The sequence below is a fragment of the Drosophila biarmipes genome, unplaced genomic scaffold, assembly GCF_025231255.1.
Source record: "Drosophila biarmipes strain raj3 unplaced genomic scaffold, RU_DBia_V1.1 ptg000023l, whole genome shotgun sequence".
Classification (NCBI taxonomy): Eukaryota; Metazoa; Arthropoda; class Insecta; order Diptera; family Drosophilidae; genus Drosophila; species Drosophila biarmipes.
Window position 1 is genome coordinate 267,135 of NW_026114540.1, and position 24,159 is coordinate 291,293.

General features: G+C 41.4%; 2 long non-coding RNA genes across 4 annotated transcripts; one reads left to right on the forward strand and one right to left on the reverse strand.

The window, feature by feature from the left end:
• Positions 1–993: 993 nt before the first annotated feature.
• On the reverse strand, positions 994–4,610 carry LOC122818066 (uncharacterized). 3 transcript variants are annotated; one of them, XR_007765678.1, is made up of 4 exons: positions 4,480–4,610; positions 1,697–1,826; positions 1,463–1,639; positions 994–1,393 (listed from the first exon to the last, which is right to left on the reverse strand). It is a non-coding gene; the product is annotated as an uncharacterized LOC122818066 (long non-coding RNA). The 3 variants fall into 3 exon arrangements; XR_006367565.2 differs by having other exon boundaries at positions 994–1,148; positions 1,205–1,393; positions 1,463–1,826; XR_007765677.1 differs by having other exon boundaries at positions 1,463–1,826.
• Positions 4,611–7,120: 2,510 nt separating this feature from the next.
• Positions 7,121–23,171, forward strand: LOC127012151 (uncharacterized). The gene is made up of 3 exons (XR_007765679.1): positions 7,121–7,195; positions 22,500–23,073; positions 23,129–23,171. It is a non-coding gene; the product is annotated as an uncharacterized LOC127012151 (long non-coding RNA).
• Positions 23,172–24,159: the final 988 nt, after the last annotated feature.

Genomic DNA, 24,159 nt, shown 5'->3' on the forward strand with positions numbered 1-24,159 from the left:
TTTGAAAAACAAAATAGTTGGTCCAACAAATTATGCCCTAACACGTACTGGAGCAGTAAACGAGCGATAAACGACAAAAAAAAACCATTAACTGCTGAAATGAATGAATAAATCAACAATACAGCACTAACTTCCTCAACGGTCATATCTCAGACGTAATATTTTCCATGAACCCACCAGACTTAACGAACGCAATGGTAATAGTACAAGAACTATAAAGCAATCATTTCAGGGCCTAATTCGCTAACAATTTCACAATTTCAAACTTATACGGGTACCAAAACTGAAATAATAAACCCAGGCAAGGTAACCATAATAATAATGAGAGCAATCAGAGGAATACTAATAACTTGAGTCTTAACCAACCCGATAACCAGAATGAAACTAATTATAATCATAAAAAAATCATAAATTGAATCAGAATAGACGGTATAATCCACAATAAAATAACCAATAAGAAACCTGAAAGGCTCTGCAAAGCAATCTAGACGTAGACGAATTCCTACAGTTTTAGAATAGGCCAACATTAAATAATAATAAGCAAAATCACCCTGTCCGATGATGTCGCATACATAACATGTGACATAGAGGGCTGATCTTGATTTAAAGAAAGAGTAAGAATCTCTTGGGGTGATGGCAACGCTAAGATGTTCTCCGAAACATTTCATTTGTTACATTTGCATTTAGAGACAGTGGAGTGTCGGGTCACGCAGCTGCATTAACTAATTAACGTCCTAATCTTCGACCTCTTATAGTAATTGCATCGAGATAAGTATCTCTCTCTATCTGGCTTTCTCTTTTTTTCCAGTTTTGTGACGTATGATCTCGCGGTCAATATTACGATTTGGTCTCGAACTTCCAAATACGCAGCCAACATTACCAACATCGGCCACTGGAATATACATAACAAGGAAGAACGATACAGTCGAGTGCCTCGACTATCAAATACACGTTACTCAGCTTAAGGGAGCATTTGTAACACCTTTTTTTTTGGTGATTCGATAGTTATTGATGAAACAAATAGATTTCAGTTAGAATTTCGTTTCTATCATAAAAACTGTAGGCGCTACTGGTTTTCGCACATTGTGGGCGCAAGAGTGGGCGTGGCACCCAGGAATCTGCATGCCAAGTATTTTCTAGCCCTTATCCTGATCAAGAATATACTATATATATATTTTATGGAGTCGGAAACGCTTCTTTTTACCTGTTATATGTGAAAAGCCGCGCCGAGCCAGTTATACGCGCTACTAAGGAAGAATTGGACTATGAAGCACATCTCGTAAGACACGTGGTTCGTTTGTCAGCTGGTGATTATTGTGTTCGGCCGCCTGCCAAGCTCAATCTAGATGTCTTGGAAGACTCCTACCAGGAAGCTTATTGCGGATTCTTCTCCCTAGATAGAAAGTTGAATCGTCAGCCAGCCTCAAGGCTCAATATGGAACATGTACGTATAAAGGAATACCTTGACTTAGGACATATCTCATTATATGATATAGGGTCGTGCCGAAATTTCTTGTCTCATCATTGCGTCATAAAAGAAGAAAGGTCCAGTATAATGCTTCTCGTAGTTTTTGATGGATCGGCGGCCATGTCTACAAGCTATTCTCTCAACGATGTTCTTACGGCAGACCCTGTAATTCTACTTCGGTTTCGTTTACAGCCAGTAGCAATCACAGAAGATATTTGCGAAATGTACCGTTGTGTTAGGATACAGCTTGAGAACAGTCATTTGCAATGCATTTTGATTTCCCCCGGATGTTTAGCTTAGACACCTTTACTTATGGCACTCGATGTCTTGGTAGGAACTATTAATCCTAAAGCTTCACCTGAAAGACAGGATTTTAAGTGATTTAGTTTTTCAATAACGGGAATGACGCTCCTATGGCAGCTATATGATAAAGTCGTCCGATTTTGATAAAATTTAATTCGAAATTCAAAACCACAAAAAAAAATCTTATTTCCAAGCGTAGGAGGTTATATGTGAAAAAACACCGAAGATATAATTTTTTAATATTGTTTCTATGGGAGCTATATGAAATAGTCATCCGATTTCGATAAAATTTAATTTGAAATTCATAACTAATTAAAAAATGTTATTTCCAAGCTAAAAAGGTTATATGTTAAAAAACTAAGATTTCCTTTCTTTACTTCTAAAAAAAATTTCAAATTATTTTTTGTTGGCAAAATACTCTTAATTCGAATTTGTGGCCACAGCCACTGTATGAACCAATGAATTTGGCAATGGCTAAATGAAGCATATGACACATGCAAGGATTCCATTTTGGCTGCAGGAGAGCCTCTTTACTATTTATAGAAGTAAACAACATTTTCGAGTTTCTCTCCAGCCCTCTGCGCTTCTGCTGCTGCTTTCTAGTGTGGAGTAGTCATTCTTCCTTTTTTGTTTTTAGCCAGTGTTACGTACGTGCTCCATATAGAAATATAGAAAGTCGGAGGAAGGGGTGCATTTGACTAACCACACGGAGGAAAACAAAGTCAAAAGAAATTGAAATTCGGCAACTTACTGGTGTCGCGTGGCCAGAACAACGGCCGATCGACCTACTGGTAACCATACAACGGTAGCTGGCAAAGTGCAACAGCCCTCCGTTGACTCCAAAGATATTAGATTCCGAGAGATAATAACCCTAGTTGGGAACGATTAGTTTATCCGATCCAAACTGGCAGCTAAATAAAAACTCTTCTAGGGTGTAAAAGACCATAGGCGATTAAAAGAGGGGGAGAATCCATTCTGGTGTCTTGTTGACGGAAGCCGCCGGCTCCGAGGAAAGGCGACCTTTCCAGGGGCAGTCGTCCACGGAGTCCTCTCCTCCAGGATCAGCCACCAGAATCCAGCAGCCCTTCAGCAGGACATTAATAGCTCACAAGATTATCATGTGTCGGACTATCGTCGCCATTAAAATCCAAGATGGACGACATTCGACATACTGGGATGCTTGTAGCCGCAGTACTCAAAATCGTCATGCTTTCGAAGATTGTTAAGCTGTAGGAGACACCCGATCAGAGGCTTAGTGACCAACAGCATTATTCGAAAAAGTGGTGGTGCAATGTAAATGTGTCCATCGAATCAATCTAAGCTAAACTGAACTTCCGCATAACCAAAGGCAAATAGCCTCATATCACTCCATGTTCTGACCCCTATAACTCCGGAAAAACTCAAAACTGTTAAAATTTAGATTTTATTTTGTTATGTTAAAAAACACCGAAGCTATAATTTGTTTCATATATTTTCCCACCCATTTTCGGATCTTTCCTTTATGATATAATCGTCCGCCTTTGATCAAATTTAATTTAAAAGTCCGAACCAATTAAAAAATGTCATTTCCAAGCGTAGGAGGTTATATGTTAAATAACACCAAAGATAAATTTTTTTTATGTTTTTCCCCGATAGTTCCTATGGGAGCTTTATGATATAGTTTTCCGATCCGGCTGGTTCCCAGGTATATACTATCTGCAATAGAAAGAAGACTTTTGGGAAAGTTTCAGCTCGATAGCTTTAAAACAGAGAGACTTGTTTGTGTAGAAACGGACGGACGGATGGACGGACGGACAGACGAACATGGCTAGATCGACTGGTCTTGTGACGCTGATCAAGAATATATATACTTTATGGGGCCGGAAGCGTCTCCTTCACTGCGTTGCAAACTTCTGACTGAGATCATTATACCCTCTGCAAGGGTATAAAAATGTATCTCGGTGTTTTTTAACATATAACCTTTCAATTTAATAAAAATCGGACTACTTTAACATTTAGATGTCAAAAAAATGGTCTTAAAAATGAATGTAACAATTTTTTTTTAATATCGCTGAAGTCAGCAACAATCTTTAAAAATATCACATGTTGTTACTAAAGTTGATTATTTTTTATAAATGCAAGGGTATACAAACTTCGGCTTTTCGAAGTAAACTTGCTTTCTTGTTGCTTTGTACTTTTTATGCAAAAAGATTTACTTGCACTTTATTTTTCATTGTCACTAAACAGTTGCCTCCAATTATTAATTTATAAGTCAAACCGGGTTGACTTATAGAGACATGAAAGTTTATAATAGTTTTCCAAATATAAAGTACAAGACCGAAAACTTTGGTGGTTATAACTTAAATTTGGCAAAATACGAAAAATTTCAACGTATGCTAATAATATTTCAACAAAAGTTCTTAGAGCCTAGCTAAACAAAAGTTGACGAACACTGGGCGAATTCACAGAGAGTGAGAGAGTCATTTATTGTGCACCCGCCTTTGCCCGAAACTAACTTAAACTAAACTTCAAATTTGAGTATAAAACCAAATAATTTTATGATTTCAACCAACACTTGAGAACGCATTTGACTAACGATGCAACCAATAATAGAGAACTGTTGCAATTGGGGTCGATAATGGGAGGGAGTCTATGGTTAGGAATAGCCGTTAGGGTGATAGATGCAACAGCGTGATTTGAGGATTAATCCCGGTTTGCTCAGAGATTACCTTAAATTTTGGGAGAGGCCATGTTATATGGTGAGGGAGAAGCGAAGATCATTGGCAGATATTGGTATAGTTGCAGTTATATTGTCAAACCAGACAGATGCAGCTAGAAGTTGGGATTAAGCCAAGATTTGTGGGAATATATTAAGAACAGCTTCATGGACATGATGAATGACGTACTTCGGCCAGCCGATAGCAGACCACAGCCTCTCCAGGAGGGCGCAAGCCCTTGGGCCAAGCCCCAATAGTGCCCACTCCGTCGTATGCAGAAGGCGGTGCAAATGGTCCTTCGTCCGCGGCAGAAGATGGAGAAATGCTGCCGAAGACCGCCAGAATTGCAGCTTAGGCAGCGACATCTACCGCCGGTGGATGACTCGTCGGGGATCGAGAGTAGCCTGAGCCAGGAACCGGAGTACCATCCGGCAGGCAGGAGTGATCGCCAAGCATGGCCGTGGCGCATCGAGGAGTGGATTTCCAGGACGAGACGCGGGTACACGCCAACGACGGAACCGGCCACGGGAACCGCTTTGTTCGAGTTGGCCGCTGGAACATCTCCTCCATTCCGTAGAGGATTTCGTGTTACGTCTGGAGTTCCTGGAGCGGCAACATCAGTGTCCGTAGAATGAAGTTCTGCGGAACTTCCACATCCACCTCTCGGGCAGAGCGAAGGAGTGATATTGGGTACGCGTACGCCAATCCAGGGTGGGCACTTGGTCACAGCTGCGCAGGGCTTTGATGGAGCAGTTCCAGGGTCATTAGACGGAGCACGAAAGAATGCACGAGCTGCTACACCGTGAGCAACAGCCGGGGGAGAGCGCTGATAACTACATCCAATCGATGCAGCAACTCACCTCACGCCTAAAAAAATCAATGACAGACCGGCAGCTAGTGTAATGGATGTACTCACGGTGGACGAACTGCGGGAGGAGTGTGTCGAAGTAGAGAGGAGTTTTGGTCGCAAGCAAGTTGCGGGTTAGCGAGGCTTTGATTCCGGGCGAGGTCGACGAGCAGAGAAACATCGAAGTGGACGAGCGTGCGTAGTCGCAACTGTGCTGCTGCGAAGCACGGATTCCAGGATTGCGAGGCTACGGAGAGGAAGAGATTTTGTCCCGACTGCGCGGAAAGCGGTCGACTCGGCAGTCTGAAAGCCCAGGATGGAATCCCGAAAAGTAGTTCCAAAGAAAGTAGATCAGTCTAATAGATATAAGTATTTGTTAAGATACCTACCGGAGGATAAAAGGCTTCATCGTTTTATGGAGCCGAATCTTTGCGGAACATCAGCTGAGTGGCATGCGCCTAGTCTCAGAGACAGTCCAGAAAGCAAGAGAGCGCTTAGGATAAGGAGATCCAGTCGACGTGAGGTAGTGGCGGCCGTGAGACGCATAGATTCCGCCGATTCTAGACCCTTTGCCGACGTGGTGGCCATGGGCAAGCAGTGCACTGGCTTGTTGGACACGGGGGCCAGTGTTAGTGTGCTGGGCATCGCCTGTCGAGAGCTTGTGGAAACGCTGGGAGTTATTGCCCAATCGTATTTTCCTGTAGTTCCAGCTGAAGAAATCCATGCCAATCAGATGGAGCACAACGCCGATCAGGATGATGAGGACGGGGTAAGGGAGGAACCCGAATCCTACGGGGGAAAAGCTGGCATTAGTTGAGGTCAAGAAAGAGTTCCTTAGCTTTGAAAGGGAAGGCCTCGGAGCCACCAGCGTTGAGAGACAATCCATTAAGCTAATAGAATGAGCTCGGGTCTTCAAAGATCGTCCGTATGTGATGTCGCCGGCGAAGCAAAAGGTGGTCGAAGAGGAAGTCGATAAGATGCTGGAGATGGGTGTCAGCGAGGAGAGCATAAGCCCATGGAGCAATCTTACCATAGTAGTGTCCGATCCGGGGAAAGACAGGTTCTGTCTGGATGCGCGAAAGTTGAACGCGTTGACCATTAAGAATGAATACACTCTGCCCAGCATAAAAGGAATCCTCTCTGGGATAGATCAGACGCACTACATACATCTCCAGCGTAGAACTTTTTGCGTTTTGGCAGATTGAACTGGATGACAGAAGCATAGAGTACACTGCAATCATGGTTCCAGGCAGACCGCTGTACCAGTTTCGAATGATGCCATTCGGGCTGTGCAATGTGGCTCAATGCTTGGTGCGGCTCATGGATCGGGTGATACCAGCAGAGATCAGAACGAAAAGTTCCTCAAGAGCTTCGCTACTTTAGCCGCACCACTCTCCGAGTCCTTGAAGAAGGCTGGAAACACAAAGTTCTTCTTAAGTCCCAACGCCACGCAGGAATGGAGTCCCTGAAACTGGCCTTGATGAGCGCGCCGGTCCTGGTTCATGCGGATTTCAAGAAACATTTCTACATTCAGTGCGACGTATCTAACGTTGGCGTTAGCGCGATACTGTTTCAACGAAACCAGGACGGAGACGAGTAGCCTATCGCGTAATTCTCGGCCAAGATGAACGAACACCTGAATTACTCCGTCGAGTCAAAGGAGTTTCTGGTAGCCATAGAAGGGATGCCGTTCAGCTCATGAGCAATCCGAAAATGGACGAGGAATTAGAAGGATCCGAATGGAAGCTGTGGATCCCGCAAAGCTTGACTCAAAGCCTTATAGAGCGTGCTCATTTGGACTCCAAGGTTGGCCATGGCGGGATGACGAAGACCTTGGAGATTCTGCGACGCCAGTTATATTAACCAGGTATGACTATTCAGGTGCGTGAATACGTCCAGGTTTGCGATGTGTGTAAAGAGTCCAAAGTTCAGGATGCATGTCGGAATCAGAGGAAGGGTAGAGACAGAAAGGCCATTCCAGAAGCTATACATTTTCTGGGCCAGTAACCGAGGTCCAAGAGTGGGCACGATTGGATATTCACCGTGGTGGAGCACTCTTCCAAGTACACCTTGTGTGGAACAATGAAGGAGGCGACGTGATCGAGTGAACGAGGTATCTTACAAGTTCGGAGTGTCTGAGACAATACATTCGAACAACGGTAAGCTGTTCGTATCCAAGGCGTTTGAGGAGATGATTGACGGCTTCGGTAAACAGCAGCTGAAGAATCCATTATACTCACCACAGAGCAACGCCGCGGAAAGAGTAAACAGGAACCTCTTGGCCGCAATTCGCAGCTTCTTGGACAAAGATCTCCGGGAATGGGATGCACAACTGCCGGATATTGAGGTGGCCATCCGAAACACTGTCTACTCAGCCACAGGAGAAGCGCCGTTCCTCTCCGTTTTCGGCTATCACATGTTCCTCAACGGTTCCAGCTACACGTTACCCAGACGACTCAGGTCACGACTCAGGTCACCAAGTTTTCTAGCAAGTTCCTAAAGGCCAGGGTGGTCAAATCCGTAGGCGGCAATGCATACTTGCTGGAAGACATCCAAGGCAGCAGTCTGGGAGTGTATCACGCCAAGGACATTTGCTGTGTTCCCGTCATGCGTGGTAGCACCTCTCTTATCTTTGGTTGATTTTGGATTTGGAGTCGATAATGGGAGGGACTCTATCGATATTTTAGGCCAATAGGGTAATATTTGCAGCAGCAGGATGAATCTGACGGGCGATCTGGCCATTTGAAGATTAATCCCGGTTTTCTCTAAGATTACCTTAAATGGCACTCATGTGTCCAATGACCCAATTTTGGGAGAGGCCATGTAAAAAAAGCGAAGATGATTAGCAGAAATTGGTATAGTCGCCAAACCATGCAGCTAGAAGTTCTATGTTATGTTTTGTTAGTTAACGTAAAGTTTGGTATTTATTATTAATAATTTTTAGGACAATTGGGGTCCCGACACAAATTGCCCCTTGTGAGTTTCAAAGTAATCCCTCTCAGATACAATACACTTATGCCAACGGTTTTTCCAATCCTCAAAGCACTTCCCATAGCCTTGAGCTCTTCCAGCGATGCAGTCTTTATCTCCTTAATCGTTGCAAATCTCCGTCCTTTCATAGGTCTCTTTAGTTTTGGGAACAAGAAAAAGTCACATGGGGCCAAATCCGGTGAATATGGTGGCTGAGTCATTATTGTGGTGTTGTTTTTGGCCAAAAAATCTTTCACAAGCAAAGATGAGTGAGCAGGGGCATTGTCGTGATGCAAAAGCCATGAATTGTTTTTCCACAATTCTGGACGTTTCTTTCGTTTTGCTTCTCGTAAACGGCGCATAACTTCCAGATAATACTGTTTATTGACCGTACGACCTTATAGTAAGAACTCCTGATGCACCACGACATGGTAATCGAAGAATACAGTGATCAAAACTTTGACATCGAACTTGGCGTGCTTTTTTCGGTCTTGGCTCACCTGGGCTCTTCCATTGTGACGATTGGGCTTTGGTTTTACCCATGATTCGTCACCAGTTATGACCCTTTTGTTGTTGACGTGCTTGGGCGTCCAGAGCGAGGCTCGTCATTGGCATCTTCCCGGCCACCTTGGAAGAGTTTGTACCACTTGTAAAAATTTTTTTACTCAGGACAGTTTCACCGTATGCCACTGTCAACATTTCAAGTGTTTTGGAGCACTTAATTTTATTTTTTACACAGAATTTGATGCAAATCCTTTGATCCATATTTTTTGATAGCAAAATATCGCTGAGCACGCAAAATAACTTGTTACCTTTACGCCTCTCACAACTAAACAAAAAAGGGGATTCAATTGAAACTTGGTACAGATGTTAGGGAAGAGTGTACCAACATAACAAAACAAAAAAATCGATAATCGAAAATATGTTGCCCGCGAAATTTGAAAAGTCACCTTACTTTTTGAACACACCTCGTATATCCATAGTTCAACGTACTGCTATGCATATGTCTACACACCCACACCTACACACAGTCACCCTCGAGACATCATTTAAGAAATAATAATCAAGTCACCCTCTAAGGAATAAGAATCCAAATTTAATTGTAAACAAGTCAATGGAAAATTACCAAACTATAAACAAGCCACAGGAAAATTATCATGAAACAAAAACCTCAGCTTCTAGACTAACCAATTAGAACGAGCCGCTGTTCAGACTATCGGCAAGTTCCCACAATTCAGGATGCTCAGATTTCGGGACCCAATTCTGGAGTCTAAAGTCCAATGTTAGATAGTCACTCAATAGCAACAAAAGCCACTCACAAAAAGCTTAGGGAGCGAGTTCTTCTTTCTTATTTTTCTTCAAATATAAAAAATGTAACCAGTTTAAGAATAAGAAATTAAATAAAGTTTTTTTTTTAACTTAAACTTATGGTGCAAGAATTTAATTGGCACAGTCGGAAGGATCTCAAAAAATACTTTAATAATCCTGATCAAAAAGAAGGATAATACTATACGGTTAGTTTATCCTGATCAGCGTAAATTCCGTGAACAAACAAGGACAATAAAAAGAGATCCGCAAAAGATTCTAAAAGAATAAAATCCAAATCGGTCAATACGCGCTTAATTTAAAAAAATTTATAAGTGCCTATATTGAAAACAAAAATAAATTAAAAATAAAAAACCCAAATCGGTCAATACGCACTTAATCTAAAATTAAAAGTGCCTATATTGAAAACAAAAATAAACGATAAAATGGCTAATCCATCAACTAGACAAACTCACATCATATATGGAGCCATCGAAAGGACCATTGTCGACTCATCGCAGGCAGTCATCGAGGAAAAAAAATCCAACGCTTGGGTAACTAGAAAAGTAGCTCTAATCCAGGCAAGACCAGAATCAATAGCTAAAACAGCATTCTCAACAAAACATGGTCATTACGAATATACTCGGTGCACAAGAAGACAATCAAAACTATTATCTATTACCGAAAAGCCCTTCAATTATTTTTCTCGACAGATTGAATTGATTAAAGGAAACGAAGATACGACAGAAGTGATACACTATTTTCATAAATTAAAAATTAAAATTATTTATAAAGAAATGACAGAAACTTCAGCGAAAGAAATAATTAAAGAGTATTTATGTACCAAAAAGAGTGCAATTTATTTCCATGACGACTCAGAATTTATTATATTCCAAAAAGCTTATGTAGAAATTATAAGTGAAAATTACTAGTGAGATGTGCAACAAGACTCGAAGATATTCTGACGTACACATACTTTAAAGAAAAAATTCTAAAACGACACCAAGAACTTCTACACCCAGGAATTGAGAAAACTTCCAAATGGTTCTAAGAAAAATATTATTTCCCTGACTATCAAAAATTAATTCAAAATATAATAAAGGAATTTGAAATTTGTAATATTGCCAAAACAGAACATAATAATACTAAAATGACATTTGAGATTACCCCAGAAATTCAGAATATAAGGGAAAAATTTTTTATGGATTTGTATATGGTAGGCAACCAACAGTTTTTATCATGCATAGACGTATACTCTAAATTTGCTACTTTAGTAGAAGTAACAGGTAGAGATTGGTTAGAATCAAGAAGAACAATTATGAAAGTATTCAATGAAATGGGTAAGCCCCGAGTAATTAAAGCAGATAAAGATTCAGCATTTATGTGCGTAGCTTTACATAATTGGTTAAGCTCAGAAGGAGTTCAAATTCAAATGACAACTAGTAAAAATGGTATTTCAGATATAGAAAGATTCCACAAAACAGTAAATGAAAAGTTAAGAATCATAGGAAGTGAATCAGATATTCAGAATATATATACAAATTCGAACTAATCCTTTATATTTTCAATCATAAAACCAAACATAATGCTACAAATAAAACACCAGCTGATATTTTTATGTATGCAGGAACACCAGATTACGACACACAAATGAAGAAAAGTAACAGAATTGAAAAATTCGATGAAAAACGCCATGACTATGAGATAGACTTAAAATATAAACAAGCACCGTTAGTGAAGTCTAAGACTACAAATCCATTTAAAAAAACAAGTACTTTAAAGAAAGTTGACGAAAAACTTTTTGAAGAAACTAACAGAGGAAGAAAAATAGTACATTATAAAACAAAATTTAAAAAGAAAAAGAAAATTAATAAAAGTAAATATGATAATAATTCCAGGCCAACGGAAGGAAATGAACGGACCAATGAAACCAATAATTTTCTCTATTACATTAGCAACTGTAATTCAATTGACAATCGGACAAAGTATTGAGATAAATCCTATAAAAGCTCAGAATGGATACCTCATATTTAAATTAGGATCAGTAGAAATCTAACTAATTACGAATACCATTATTTAAGCGTAAATATAAAGAAACCCGAACAAACATTTGAAACCCTTTTGAAACAAGCCGAAGAATTCAATGATGTCATTCAAATCCGATATTTAGTAGAGAAACTTAGAAGAGAAATTAGGAATTACAATAGCTAAACGCAGTAAAAAAGTTTTATTTAACATTGTAGGATCTGTACAGATATTTGTATCTATTCGGAACTTTAGATCAAGATGATAAGGATGAAATGGAACAGAAAATTAATAATTTAATAGACACTAGTGCCTAGTACTGATTTAAATATGATAATAGATGTTATAAACAATGGAATTGAAATAATTAACAACCTTAAAGAAAAAGGAGAAAGAGCGTCAGCGTATTAATATTCAATTTACAACATTTCACCGAATATGTAGAAGACATAACAAAATAAAATTTTCGATGAAGGTTTTAACCAGTTCGAACCTCGTTTGACCCTCGTTTAAGAATTTCTCTCGTCCTATCGAAATTTGTCCTGTCGTTTGCCAGTTAACTATTATTTCACAAAAATATGGGCGCGCGTTGGATTTCGTATCTCAGGAAGCGGGAATTGAAAGGGAGAAAATGAGAAGCCGGCTGGCAGCTTTTAATAATCGGGACGACCACGTGCTGGAGATAGCCGAGCGACGACAGGAGTGCGAGGCGGAAATTACAGCCGCACTAACAAATAGGAAGCAACGTTCACCGACTCCGAACCCACACCCACCGGGTCCAACACAGCTTCAGGTGCCAGCACTGGAAGACAGAGGTGCTGCCGATGTAGTCGGAGATCCATCCGGTCAAGCAGGATATTTTTCCCAGGAAAGCAGAGATGTCCGCAGCCACGCTGGCGGAGAAGCTGAAGAATTGGGGAATCATTTTTGACGGAACCTCGGACCCCATCACCTTCATCCAACACCTCGAGGAACGAGCCACCGCATACGAAGTTGACGTGGAGAAGATGCCGTAGGCCATCCCTAGTTTTTTGACGGATACAGCTGAGCACTGGTTTCGGACAAGCCAGCTGCTAGGAGTATCTTGGACGAACTTCAAGAAGGCGTTTCTTGACTTCTCTCTGCCGCCCAGGTACTTTCAGCGACTCGAGGATGAGATCCGCACCAGAGATCAGCGACGAGGAGAGGCTTTTAAACAATACCTAGTCAACATCAGACTCATGATGCAGGAATTGTGCCCAGGAGACTGCCTACAGGAATTCCCGGAATAAGAAAAATCTTACAGGTTCAGTCGAGCAGAATTATCGCGCAGGTGCAAATCGAGGGTCAGGAGTTTAACGCTACTATAGACACCGGAGCTAGCAGAAGCTTCGTGAGCGAACGAGTTATTCAACGTGTAGGAACGCCACACAACGTACGGTCGGTACACACCCATGTCAGCCTGGCGGAAGGCTCACGCAAGGAGATAAGTCTCTGGTAGCCAAAACCCGGTTGGACCAACGTTGGGTTTCCTTTCCTCTGCTAGATTTCCCTTCGATCGATTCCCAGGAAAGCAGAGATGTCCGCAGCCACGCTGGCGGAGAAGCTGAAGAATTGGGGAATCATTTTTGACGGAACCTCGGACCCCATCACCTTCATCCAACACCTCGAGGAACGAGCCACCGCATACGAAGTTGACGTGGAGAAGATGCCGTAGGCCATCCCTAGTTTTTTGACGGATACAGCTGAGCACTGGTTTCGGACAAGCCAGCTGCTAGGAGTATCTTGGACGAACTTCAAGAAGGCGTTTCTTGACTTCTCTCTGCCGCCCAGGTACTTTCAGCGACTCGAGGATGAGATCCGCACCAGAGATCAGCGACGAGGAGAGGCTTTTAAACAATACCTAGTCAACATCAGACTCATGATGCAGGAATTGTGCCCAGGAGACTGCCTACAGGAATTCCCGGAATAAGAAAAATCTTACAGGTTCAGTCGAGCAGAATTATCGCGCAGGTGCAAATCGAGGGTCAGGAGTTTAACGCTACTATAGACACCGGAGCTAGCAGAAGCTTCGTGAGCGAACGAGTTATTCAACGTGTAGGAACGCCACACAACGTACGGTCGGTACACACCCATGTCAGCCTGGCGGAAGGCTCACGCAAGGAGATAAGTCTCTGGTAGCCAAAACCCGGTTGGACCAACGTTGGGTTTCCTTTCCTCTGCTAGATTTCCCTTCGATCATGGAAGACGTGCTAGTGGACATGGACTTCCTCTGTGGCGTGTCCGGCACTCTCCAATGCGGCCGAGCTGCAACTGAACCCTCTCTTAATAAGCAGCCCCACAAACGACTTAGCAAACTACGATCCAGATAACGAGGTGCAAGCCACCCCGACCAGCAGTATTTAAAGGCCTCTAGACGACAACGCCGTGCAAAATTATCCGTTTCGACGGAATCAAGCTACTGTTTCAGCGGAACCAGTGGAGGAAGGGCGAGCGCCTTCCCCAGCCAGACCAGGGTACACACCTGACGCACTAGCACTAGCCGTAATCACAGCAAACACCGAGCAAGAAGAACTAGAACCCTGGGTAAGCAAATTCCTACAGGAGGAATTGGCCAAATTCGAAAGATTGACGGGAGTGTCAAATGAGCATACGATCACGATGCGGGATGATAAGCCCATCAAACAGAGGTATTTTCCTAAGAATCCCGCGATGCAGAGGATTATTGATGACCAGCCTTCACGGAGCCCCCACAGCGCCCCTATTGTGCTCGTGGGCAAGAAATCTGGAGAAATGCCCATTCTATTCCAGATGCATACCCGCTGCCAAGGATAACACACATCTTGGAGCGTCTGCGCCATACCAAGTACATATCGACGCTCGATTTGAAGAGCGGATATTGCCAAATTCCTGTAGCCGAGTCCAGCCGCGAGTGCACAGCATTTACAGTCCCCGGGAGGGGCTTGTACCACTGGAAAGTGATGCCGTTTGGCCTCCACTCAGCACCAGCCACATTCCCAACGCGTTTGCGTATTTGGATGACATCATCATCATCGGCCGCACTCTGGAGGAGCATGTGCAGCATCTACAAGAAGTATTTCGACGGCTACGAAAGGCGAACCTTCGTCTCAACGCGAAGAAATTCAGTTTCCTTAAGCGCAGCCTGGTGTATTTGGGACACGTCATGAGCGAGAAGGGAATTCACACGGATCCCGACAAGATTTCGGCAGTACCGCAACTGAGTCCGCCCACCACATACAAGGAGTTGAAGAGATGTCTAGGGATCGCGTCATGGTACAGGAGATTTGTACCCAACTTTGCCAGCGTAGTGCAGCCCATGTCTCTGCTACTCAAGAAAGGAAAGAAATGGCAATGGGAGCAGGAGCAGCAAGATGCGTTCGAGGAACTAAAAAGAAATCTCACGGAGGCGCCGGTTCTCGCCTGGCCCAACTTCAACAAGAAGTTCGTGTTGCAAACAGACGCCAGCGACATCGGCCTAGGAGCAGTTTTAACGCAGAAAATCCAGGGAGAAGAACGAGTCATCGCATTCGTCAGGAGACGCCTCATCGCCGCCAAGGAGGAGTACCAGTTTGACGTCACCTATCGACGCGAGAGCCAGAACATTGTTGCAGACGCACTTTCTCGACAGCCTTTGGAAGTATTTCAGATGATCCAGGAGGATAAGCCGGGATGCACATGTGACCAGCGGACGCTGAAACTTATTCAGGACAGGCCTGAAGATTACCCGGACTACGCGTACGAGAACCAACAGCTATATCGACAAATCGGATCCCGACCTGACGACGAAGACTCCGTGCCCTGCGTGGCCAAGGAACACCAAGAGCGAGTACTGTCGGAATGCCATGACCAGCCCACGGCAGGACATCTCGGAATCAGGAAGACAACCACCCGGATCGCCCAGAGATATTACTGGCCGGGTCTTTTCCGCGATATTGCCAGGTATGTCCGCAAGTGTGACACTTGCCAATGGTTCAAAGTCAGCCAAACCAAACCGGCGGGTAAAATGTTCACCAGACAGATTAACGAGCCGTTCGATACTGTCTGCGCCGATTTTATTGTGTCCCTTAAGCAATCCAAAAGTGGGAATATATCGAGGACAAGCAGACGACGTGGGACGAACTTCTGCCCGAACTGAATCTGGCAATTAATAGCAGCATCTCAGACTCAACCGGATTCAGTCCAGCGTTCATCGTACAAGGCACAATAGCAACGAACTTGCCAAAAATAATCCGGCGAGTGACGCTCGGTCTGGCCGAGGCGAGAGCCAACCAGGAACACTGCGACAGGAGCCAATGTTTGAGTCAGTGGGGCCACTTGCTGGAGGGTGCGCCTTCCCAACGTTCCACTTCCCTAATGGGAACTCAACGCTCCCAGTGCCACTGTAGCTAACCCTTTTTTTCCCATGATTACTAACTAAACAATTAAAACCCTGTTAGTAATCGTTAAAACAAAGCACTAATACACTTTTGTTCTCCCCTTCAGACATGGCGTCGGACAACCCGTCCCACCTGTGGCGCATGGCGACGCAAGCCACGGCCACCGTAGAAGACGACCAACGTGCGGCGCTGCTACGGGACGAAGGCACAGCCCGGCCAGGTGCCATCCGCTTCTCGTCGGGTGACATTTGGGGACGTGACCGAGGTGGTCATGCCCCCACGGGCGGTCAGAATCCCAGCAGCAGCGATAAGGACGACCCCTACAAACGAATGCGGAGTTGGATGTAAGGAGTCGTTTGACCCCTCACAAATAGCGCCAACCACATCGGCAGCTAGCGCCAACAAGATCGGCAGCCAGCAGCATCCAGCCGCAACAACAACAGCAGCTTACAACAAAACAAAACCCTCGCGAATAACTTTGTAAAAACTTTGTATAGTTCACTTAGTATGTAAGCGTAACCAATAATTGTAAGATTTGTAGTTATATTGGTACACAATAATTATCTTAGCTAAGCCCAAGCGATAGGCTCTGTTTGCCTTTCCCCCTCCGTTCTCGTATCACCAGTAGCTACACACACACACACCAGGAGAGCAACGAAATATTCACCACGAAAAGTGGTCGCGTGAGCAGCGCCGCACAGGAGCATGCGAGTTAGGACACGCGATCGAGCAGGAAAACAACCCCCGAAAAGAGCGAGAGAACAGGAATACTGAAATTTCGAGAAGTGGGAAAAAACCCAGAGCAGCCGAAAACTTGACCAAACGCTTGAGCAAAGCTTCACTCTTAGACACGCGGCGAACGGGATCAGAAGGGCGAGCAGATCAAATGCATGTGGACAACGAGAGCCTTTTGCGTTCTGAGTGCGGAAAAGTTTTGGGGAAAAAAACCCCAAGGACAGTCGAGTGACTTGTGCCTAGTGACCCAGGGACCAGAAAACCCAGGATCCGACGATTTCTTTTGGGAAGGATTTTACCTAGACGGCATCGAGGAGAGTGTGCTGACCGAGGACCAGCGGCGGAGCTCCCGGATTCACGCATGTGTGTGTGCGTGAGAGCGAGACGGGTGAATGAGTGGAGTATAACTGAGTGTATCCCAGCCAACGAGACTTCTTTACATATTTTGGCTCATCATGATATTGCAGACTTATGATCATGAATCACTATTGCACAAAATGAGAGAATATATGAAGAACATATGGCACTTACCAAATCATTTCGGTCCCAACCAATACATGAACACACAACCATTAACTCATAAAAATCCTTTCCCACAACATTTCAATAAAATTCAAACTCCTCAAACAGCACATTTTAAAGGAAATACATATCCTCAACAGCAACAACTTTCCACATCTAAAAGCACTAACTTCGCGATTACCAAACGACTAATACCATCGGACAGTGAGCAAACTAAAATGTCCATTGACGAATAGAGATTTCAAGACGTGCACGAGTACGAAGAAAAAATACAAATTATCAAAATCGAAATAGCTCCGAGCCAAACGTAAATTTTCGGTTTACAGCCCCGGACAACACCAGTACATAGAAATAGCATACAAAAGTTGCACATACAAATGCCTTATAGACACATGATCCACAATAAATATTATCAATAAAAATATATATCATCTTCCTATACAAAAGACATTAAATGGTCCTATTACGTTAAACAACTTGATTATGTTACCCAGCAATCAATTATAAATTATAAAAATAGCACAGTAACCCTTTTTGATAAAACATACAAATTAATTACTTCAAAATCAGATAAAAAGCAAAATTTTTATATTCAAAAGGCACTAGAAACAAATAAAAATTCAGCTCAGGAATCAATAAAAAAATAGATTTTGAATTATTTCGATTAGATCACTTAAATCAGGAGGAATATACAAGTTTGAAAGGTTTATTAAATAAATTCAAAAATCTTCAATATGAAAAAGAGACAATCTAACATGTACAAACACCATTGAATACGTACTAAATACAACACATAATTCCCCAATTGAAGTCGAAAACCAAGTGCAAGAAATGCTTAATCAGGGATTAATTAGTAAAAGTAATTCACCATATAGTAGTACTACCTGGGTAGTACAAAAAAAAGACTGATGCTTCTGGTAAAATTAAGTATAGAGTAGTAATTGATTATGGGAAACTCAATGAAATAACTATCCCCGACCGAATATTTACAAAATTCTTGGTAAACTAGGAAAATGCCAATATGTTACTACTATTGATTTATCAAAGGGATTTAACCAAATAGAAATGGACCCAGAATCAATATATAAAACTGAATTTTTCACCAAAAGCGGTCATTATGAATACCTCCGAATGCCATTTGGTCTTAAAAATGCACCCGCTACTTTTCAAAGGTGCATGAATAATATTCTTCGACCGTTGCTTAACAAACACTGTTTAGTGTATCCCAAACTACGCAGACATAGCCAAACCCATGACCAGATGTTTAAAAAAAGGAGCAAAGATAGATACACAAAATCTCGACTACATAGAAGCATTCAAAAAACTTAAAGCTTTAATTATTAGAGAACCAATTCTTTAATTACCCGATTTCGAAAAAAAACTCACTTTAACCACAGATGCCAGTAATTTAGCCCTTGGAGTTTATTTATTAGCAGAATACTCAATGAACACGAATTAAATTACAGTGCTATCGAAAAGGAGTTACTGGCCAAATCATCATAGCGAAGTAACTCAACATAGTGCAGACGAAGACAATAGCAATCTTATTCATTTAACAGAAAAACCAATAAATTATTTCAAGAAACAAATAATTTTCACTAAATCTGATAAAAATAAAGTAGAGAATTACACAATATTTGGTAACTCCATTACCACAATTCAATATAATGAAATGACATTCAAAAAGGCCAAACAGATTTTACTTGATTATTTTATTTATAAAAACATTTCCATTTATATTGAGAGCGATGTAGATTATGAACTTATTCAAAAAGCACACAAAAAAATTATTAATACCACATACACTAATGTATTTCTCAGCCTCTACCTTTTAAAGAATGTTTGTTCATATGCCGAATTTAAAGAAATTATACTTCAATCACATGAAAAACTCTTACATCCTAGTATACAGAAAATTACAAAATTATTTAAAGAAAATCACTTCTTTCCCAATAGCCAATTATTAATTCAGAACATAATAAATGAATGCAACATATGCAACCTGGCTAAAACAGAACACAGAAACACAAAAATGTCTTTTAATAGTACACCCAACCCTGAACATTGTAGACACAAATTTTTAGTAGATATTTATTCATCTGAGGGAAAACATTACATCAGTTGCATTGACATTTATTCTAAATTCGCTACACTTGAACAAATTAAAACAAAGGACTGGATAGAATGCAGGAACGCGCTAATGCGTATTTTAATCAGTTAGGTAAACCCAAATTACTAAAGGCAGACGGAGACGGAGCTTTCTCCAGCTTGAGTCTTAGCGATGGCTTGAAGCAGAAGGAATTGAACTACAACTCAATACGGCAAAAAAAGTCATAGCAGACGTCGAAAGACTCCACAAAACAATAAATGAAAAAATCAGAATAATCAATTCATCCGATGATGAAGAAATAAAATTAAGCAAGATAGAAACAATCCTTTACACATACAACCATAAAATTTAACATGACATTACTGGACAAACACCTGCTCAAATATTCTTATACGCTGGGTATCCAATATTAGACACTCAAAATATTAAAGAAAAGAAAATAGATAAACTAAATGAAGATCGACAGGAATTTCACATTGGCACTAGATACAGAAAAGGACCAATTCAAAAGGGTAAACTAGAAAATCCATTTAAAGCAAATAAAAATGTAGAAAAAATAGACGAAGACCATTACAAAATTTCTAATCGAAATAGAAAAACCAAATACTACATAACACAATTTAAGAAAAAAAAAGATAACTAATGCCGTTAAACTCCCAAAGGAACCTTCTGTACAATGATGTTATTTCTATTACTCACCACGGGCCACACTTAACAAATTTAAATAACCAACCCAGATTCCGACCTTGGCTATTTACTCTTCTCAAGCATTCCAATTCAAATACCGGTAGTGTATGAACACCACTCTCTAAGAATAATTTAACGGAAATCAATATCACCACAAATTCTTTTGGTAACGAAATTACAGACTCGCCCAGAATGAAATACTTGTACAATATACTACTAAAAGAATTAAATGGTATAGCTATTCGTCAGAAAAATAGGAACGTGGACTATTTGACATAATAGGTTCATCCTTTAAATTTCTTTTTGGCACACTTGATGAAAATGATAAAAATAGATCTAATTGCAGAAATAGTATAACTTCATAAATTTAATGACGTTATAAGGTTTGTGAAATAAGGATTACAGAAACTTACTAAAAAAGAAAATAGCAGCAATAGTATTGACACGCTTATTTATGAACTGATGCAATTTATTGAGTACATTGAAGACATAGAAATGGGCATGCAACTTTCTCGTCTTGGACTTTTTAACCCAAAGTTGTTCAGTTACGATAACCTAGAAAGCATTGCCAGTCAAAATATACTTTTATCCCTATTAATCACAAAACCATTAACACCATTAAAGTAATTTCTTATCCCGACCGTAATGGGTATCAGACCAACAATCATATTTTGAAGATGAGAATAAAATTTATAATCAAGACAATAAAGAAGTTTATAATGAATGTATTAAAAATATAATTAAACGCAAGGACCCAACGTGTAATTTTATATCAACTGTCAAAAGAAATAATTCAATACGTTGAGCAAAATATTATACTTACATGGAATCTAACTGAAACTACAATCTCACAAAATTGTAAAGAATTAAATGGTGATATAAAAATAAATGGAAACAAAATTATTAGAATAAAAAAATGTAGAGTTAAAATTGGAAATGTTATTTTAAGCGAAAATTCGTTAAGTCCAGAATTTGATTTAACACCAAGGTATTCACCGACTAATGTGACTAAGATAAAAATGGTAGAACACAATGACGTTTTAAAACTAATTTTAGAAAATAACACTACACTTTATAATAAATGTAGTTATTGTTCTTATTATTTTTTTTGCCCTATCAAAATTATTTACACTAAATCCACTTACCTTTTTTCATTTACTTTAAATTACTTTAATACTCTACTCTAAACTGGGCTATAAGATAATTGAATATATCACTGCTAAACAGAATACAAATTTTCTAGTATCCGAATATCTTATGTCAAATGATTCGGAAATTTCATTTGATAACATTAACATATTTAACCCTTTTTTTCAAATTAAACAAACTCAAGTCCCAATATCAATAATACTGATTATATTAACTTTAATATATTTAATAATCACGGTTTTATTTATGTTCAAAAACTATCTACCATGCAAAGTACGGTAAATTCATATTAAAATAAATCCAAAACAAAAAAATTGTCCGAAAATAGAAATACCACTGTTAATGAAATTAAAGTGGAATTGACAAATTCTCTAGATTCAGTTTATACATCACTTTCAATAAATCGGCATGATTCATTTTAGAAGGTTGAGGGCTATCCAGCTCAAGATACGAGCCTTCCTCGGCACAGCGGGATGGTATCGACGGACCATTTGCGATTTCTTGAAGAAGGCTGGAAACACAAAGTTCTTCCTAAGTCCCAACGCCACGCAGGAATGGAGTCCCTGAAACTGGCCTTAACAGCGCGCCGGTCCTGATTCATGCGGATTTCAACATCCAGTGCGACGCATCCAACGTTGGCGTTAGCGCGGTATTTTTTCGACGGAACCAGGACGGAGACGAGCAGCCTATCGCGTTTTTCTCGGCCAAGGTGAACGAACACCAGGTGAATTACTCGGTCGAGGAAAATAATTTTATGGCAACCATTCGAGCCATTCGGAAGTTCAGACTGTATGTAGAAGGGATGACGTTCACTTGTTTCACTAATCACGTCAGCCTAAAGTTTGTGATGACAATGAAGAATCTGTCCGGACGACTCGCAATGTGGTTTCTCCAGATGCACGGCTATGATTTCGGCATTGAACATCGCAAAAGTAGCGACAACATTGTCGCCGAAACTCTATCCTGCATCATCGAGAAGATACGGATAGATTCGACGGAGTTACTGGGATTCGAGACGATGGAATTTTCTGCGGAGGTTTAAACAGAATTATTGCAAGACGTGGAGTCCTCTAGGGAGCACTTACCAGACCTCAAGGTGGATGGCGGACTAATCTTTAAGCGCATGAGCAATCCAAAAATGGACGAGGAATTGTAAGGATCCGAGTGGAAGCTGTGGATCCCGCAAAGCCATACTCAAAGCCTGTTAGAGCGTGCTCATTTGGACCCCAAGGTTGGCCATGGCGGGACGACAAAGATCTTGGAGATTCTGCGACGCCAGTTCTATTAACCAGGTATGACTATTTAGGTGCGTGAATACGTCCAGGCTTGCGATGTGTGTAAAGAGTCCAAAGTTCAGGATGCATGTCGGAATCAGAAGAAGGGTAGAGACAGAAAGGCTATTTCAGAAGCTATACATTTTCTGGGCAAGTATCCGAGGTCCATGAGTGGGCACGCTTGGATATTCATCGTGGTGGACCTCTCTTCTTGAGAACAATGAAGAAGGCGATGGCGCCGAACATAGTGAATTTAATGGTGAACGAGGTATTTTACAAGTTTGGAGTGCTTGAGACGATTCATTCGGACAACGGTAAGCAGTTCGTATCCAAGGCGTTTGGGGGCTTCGGTATACAGCACCTGAAGACTACGTTATAGTCACCACAGAGCAACGCCGCGGAAAGAGTAAACAGGAACCTCTTGGGCTTGAGGATTAATCCCGGTTTTCTCTAAGATTACCTTAAAAGGCACTCATGTGTCCAATGACCCAATTTAGGGAGAGGCCATGTAAAAAAAAGCTAAGATGATTAGCAGAAATTGGTATAGTCGCCAAACCATGCAGCTAGAAGTTCTAAGTTATGTTTTGTGCCTAAAATTAAATAAATGTGAGTGATATGATAGTTAACTTAAAGTGTGGTATTTATTATTAATCATTTATAGGGCGAACGGGGTCCCGACACAAAGTGCCCCGTGAGATTTACTTGTGAGTTTTACAACATTCTTGAGAGTTCTACTAACATACTCTACATGCTAGCCGGACTTGGCTGCCAGCCACCGGTGCCCCGCACAAAAGACCAGCCAAGAACGTCTTCGCCATCCAGCATTTCTTGGTGAGTGCGTTCAGGACTACAATGTCGACCCCATCTCGGGATCTTCCACTCGTTGCATCGCGGCGTTGCGAATTACCACCATTTCTTTTGGGGGCGGCCGAATCTCGGGCTGCCTTATGCAAATCACAGACAGAGAAAGACGAAAAGTAATCAGTCGTGGCTGAAATATAAAAGCAATTAAATCACGTGTGCCTAGATTTTATATACATAGTATTTACTTCCGTATGTAATTGTGAATTTATCCGGATCTTGACCCGAGAGCCGTATTTGTCCTCGTTGTTTAGTTAAATGGTGTAGTTTTACAGTGTAGTTACGTACCTTTTGGCCTCTCCCATCTTTTCCCCAGGAGCTCTTCAGGATTAGGTGACCCAACACGCACGCCTCGCGTGTATTCTTTTGTGGGCCGGTGCGTATAGTCTTCTCCTAAATTTCGGTCTTGAGGGCTGAGGAAGGATAGATCGGTTAAGAGACACATGAATTTATATTATTGTAATTACCGTATTCATGATATACTTGTAAAACCCACAGTGTGTAAGTTGTCCCAAAGAGGGAGATGGAGGTGGGGCGACGTCCGAGCGAGAATGGGTGGTGTCCAGCAGCATGTACAGATAACCCATGGTTGGGAGGGTGCGCTTGGGTAGGTCATCAATAGCTACCAAATAAAACCCACTTTTATGTCAATATTTACCTTCACCTTTACTTACCTTTTGTTCTTAGAGATAACCGATAGTTTCAGTGATGTGAGTTGTCAGTTTCAGTGACGGAGTTGTCGATATTTTATGTTGCGCGCTGTGGCATTACTGATACTCTGCTCTGAGACAGACTGAGCTAGCGGCACTGCCACCGAAAATTCTCAGTTCG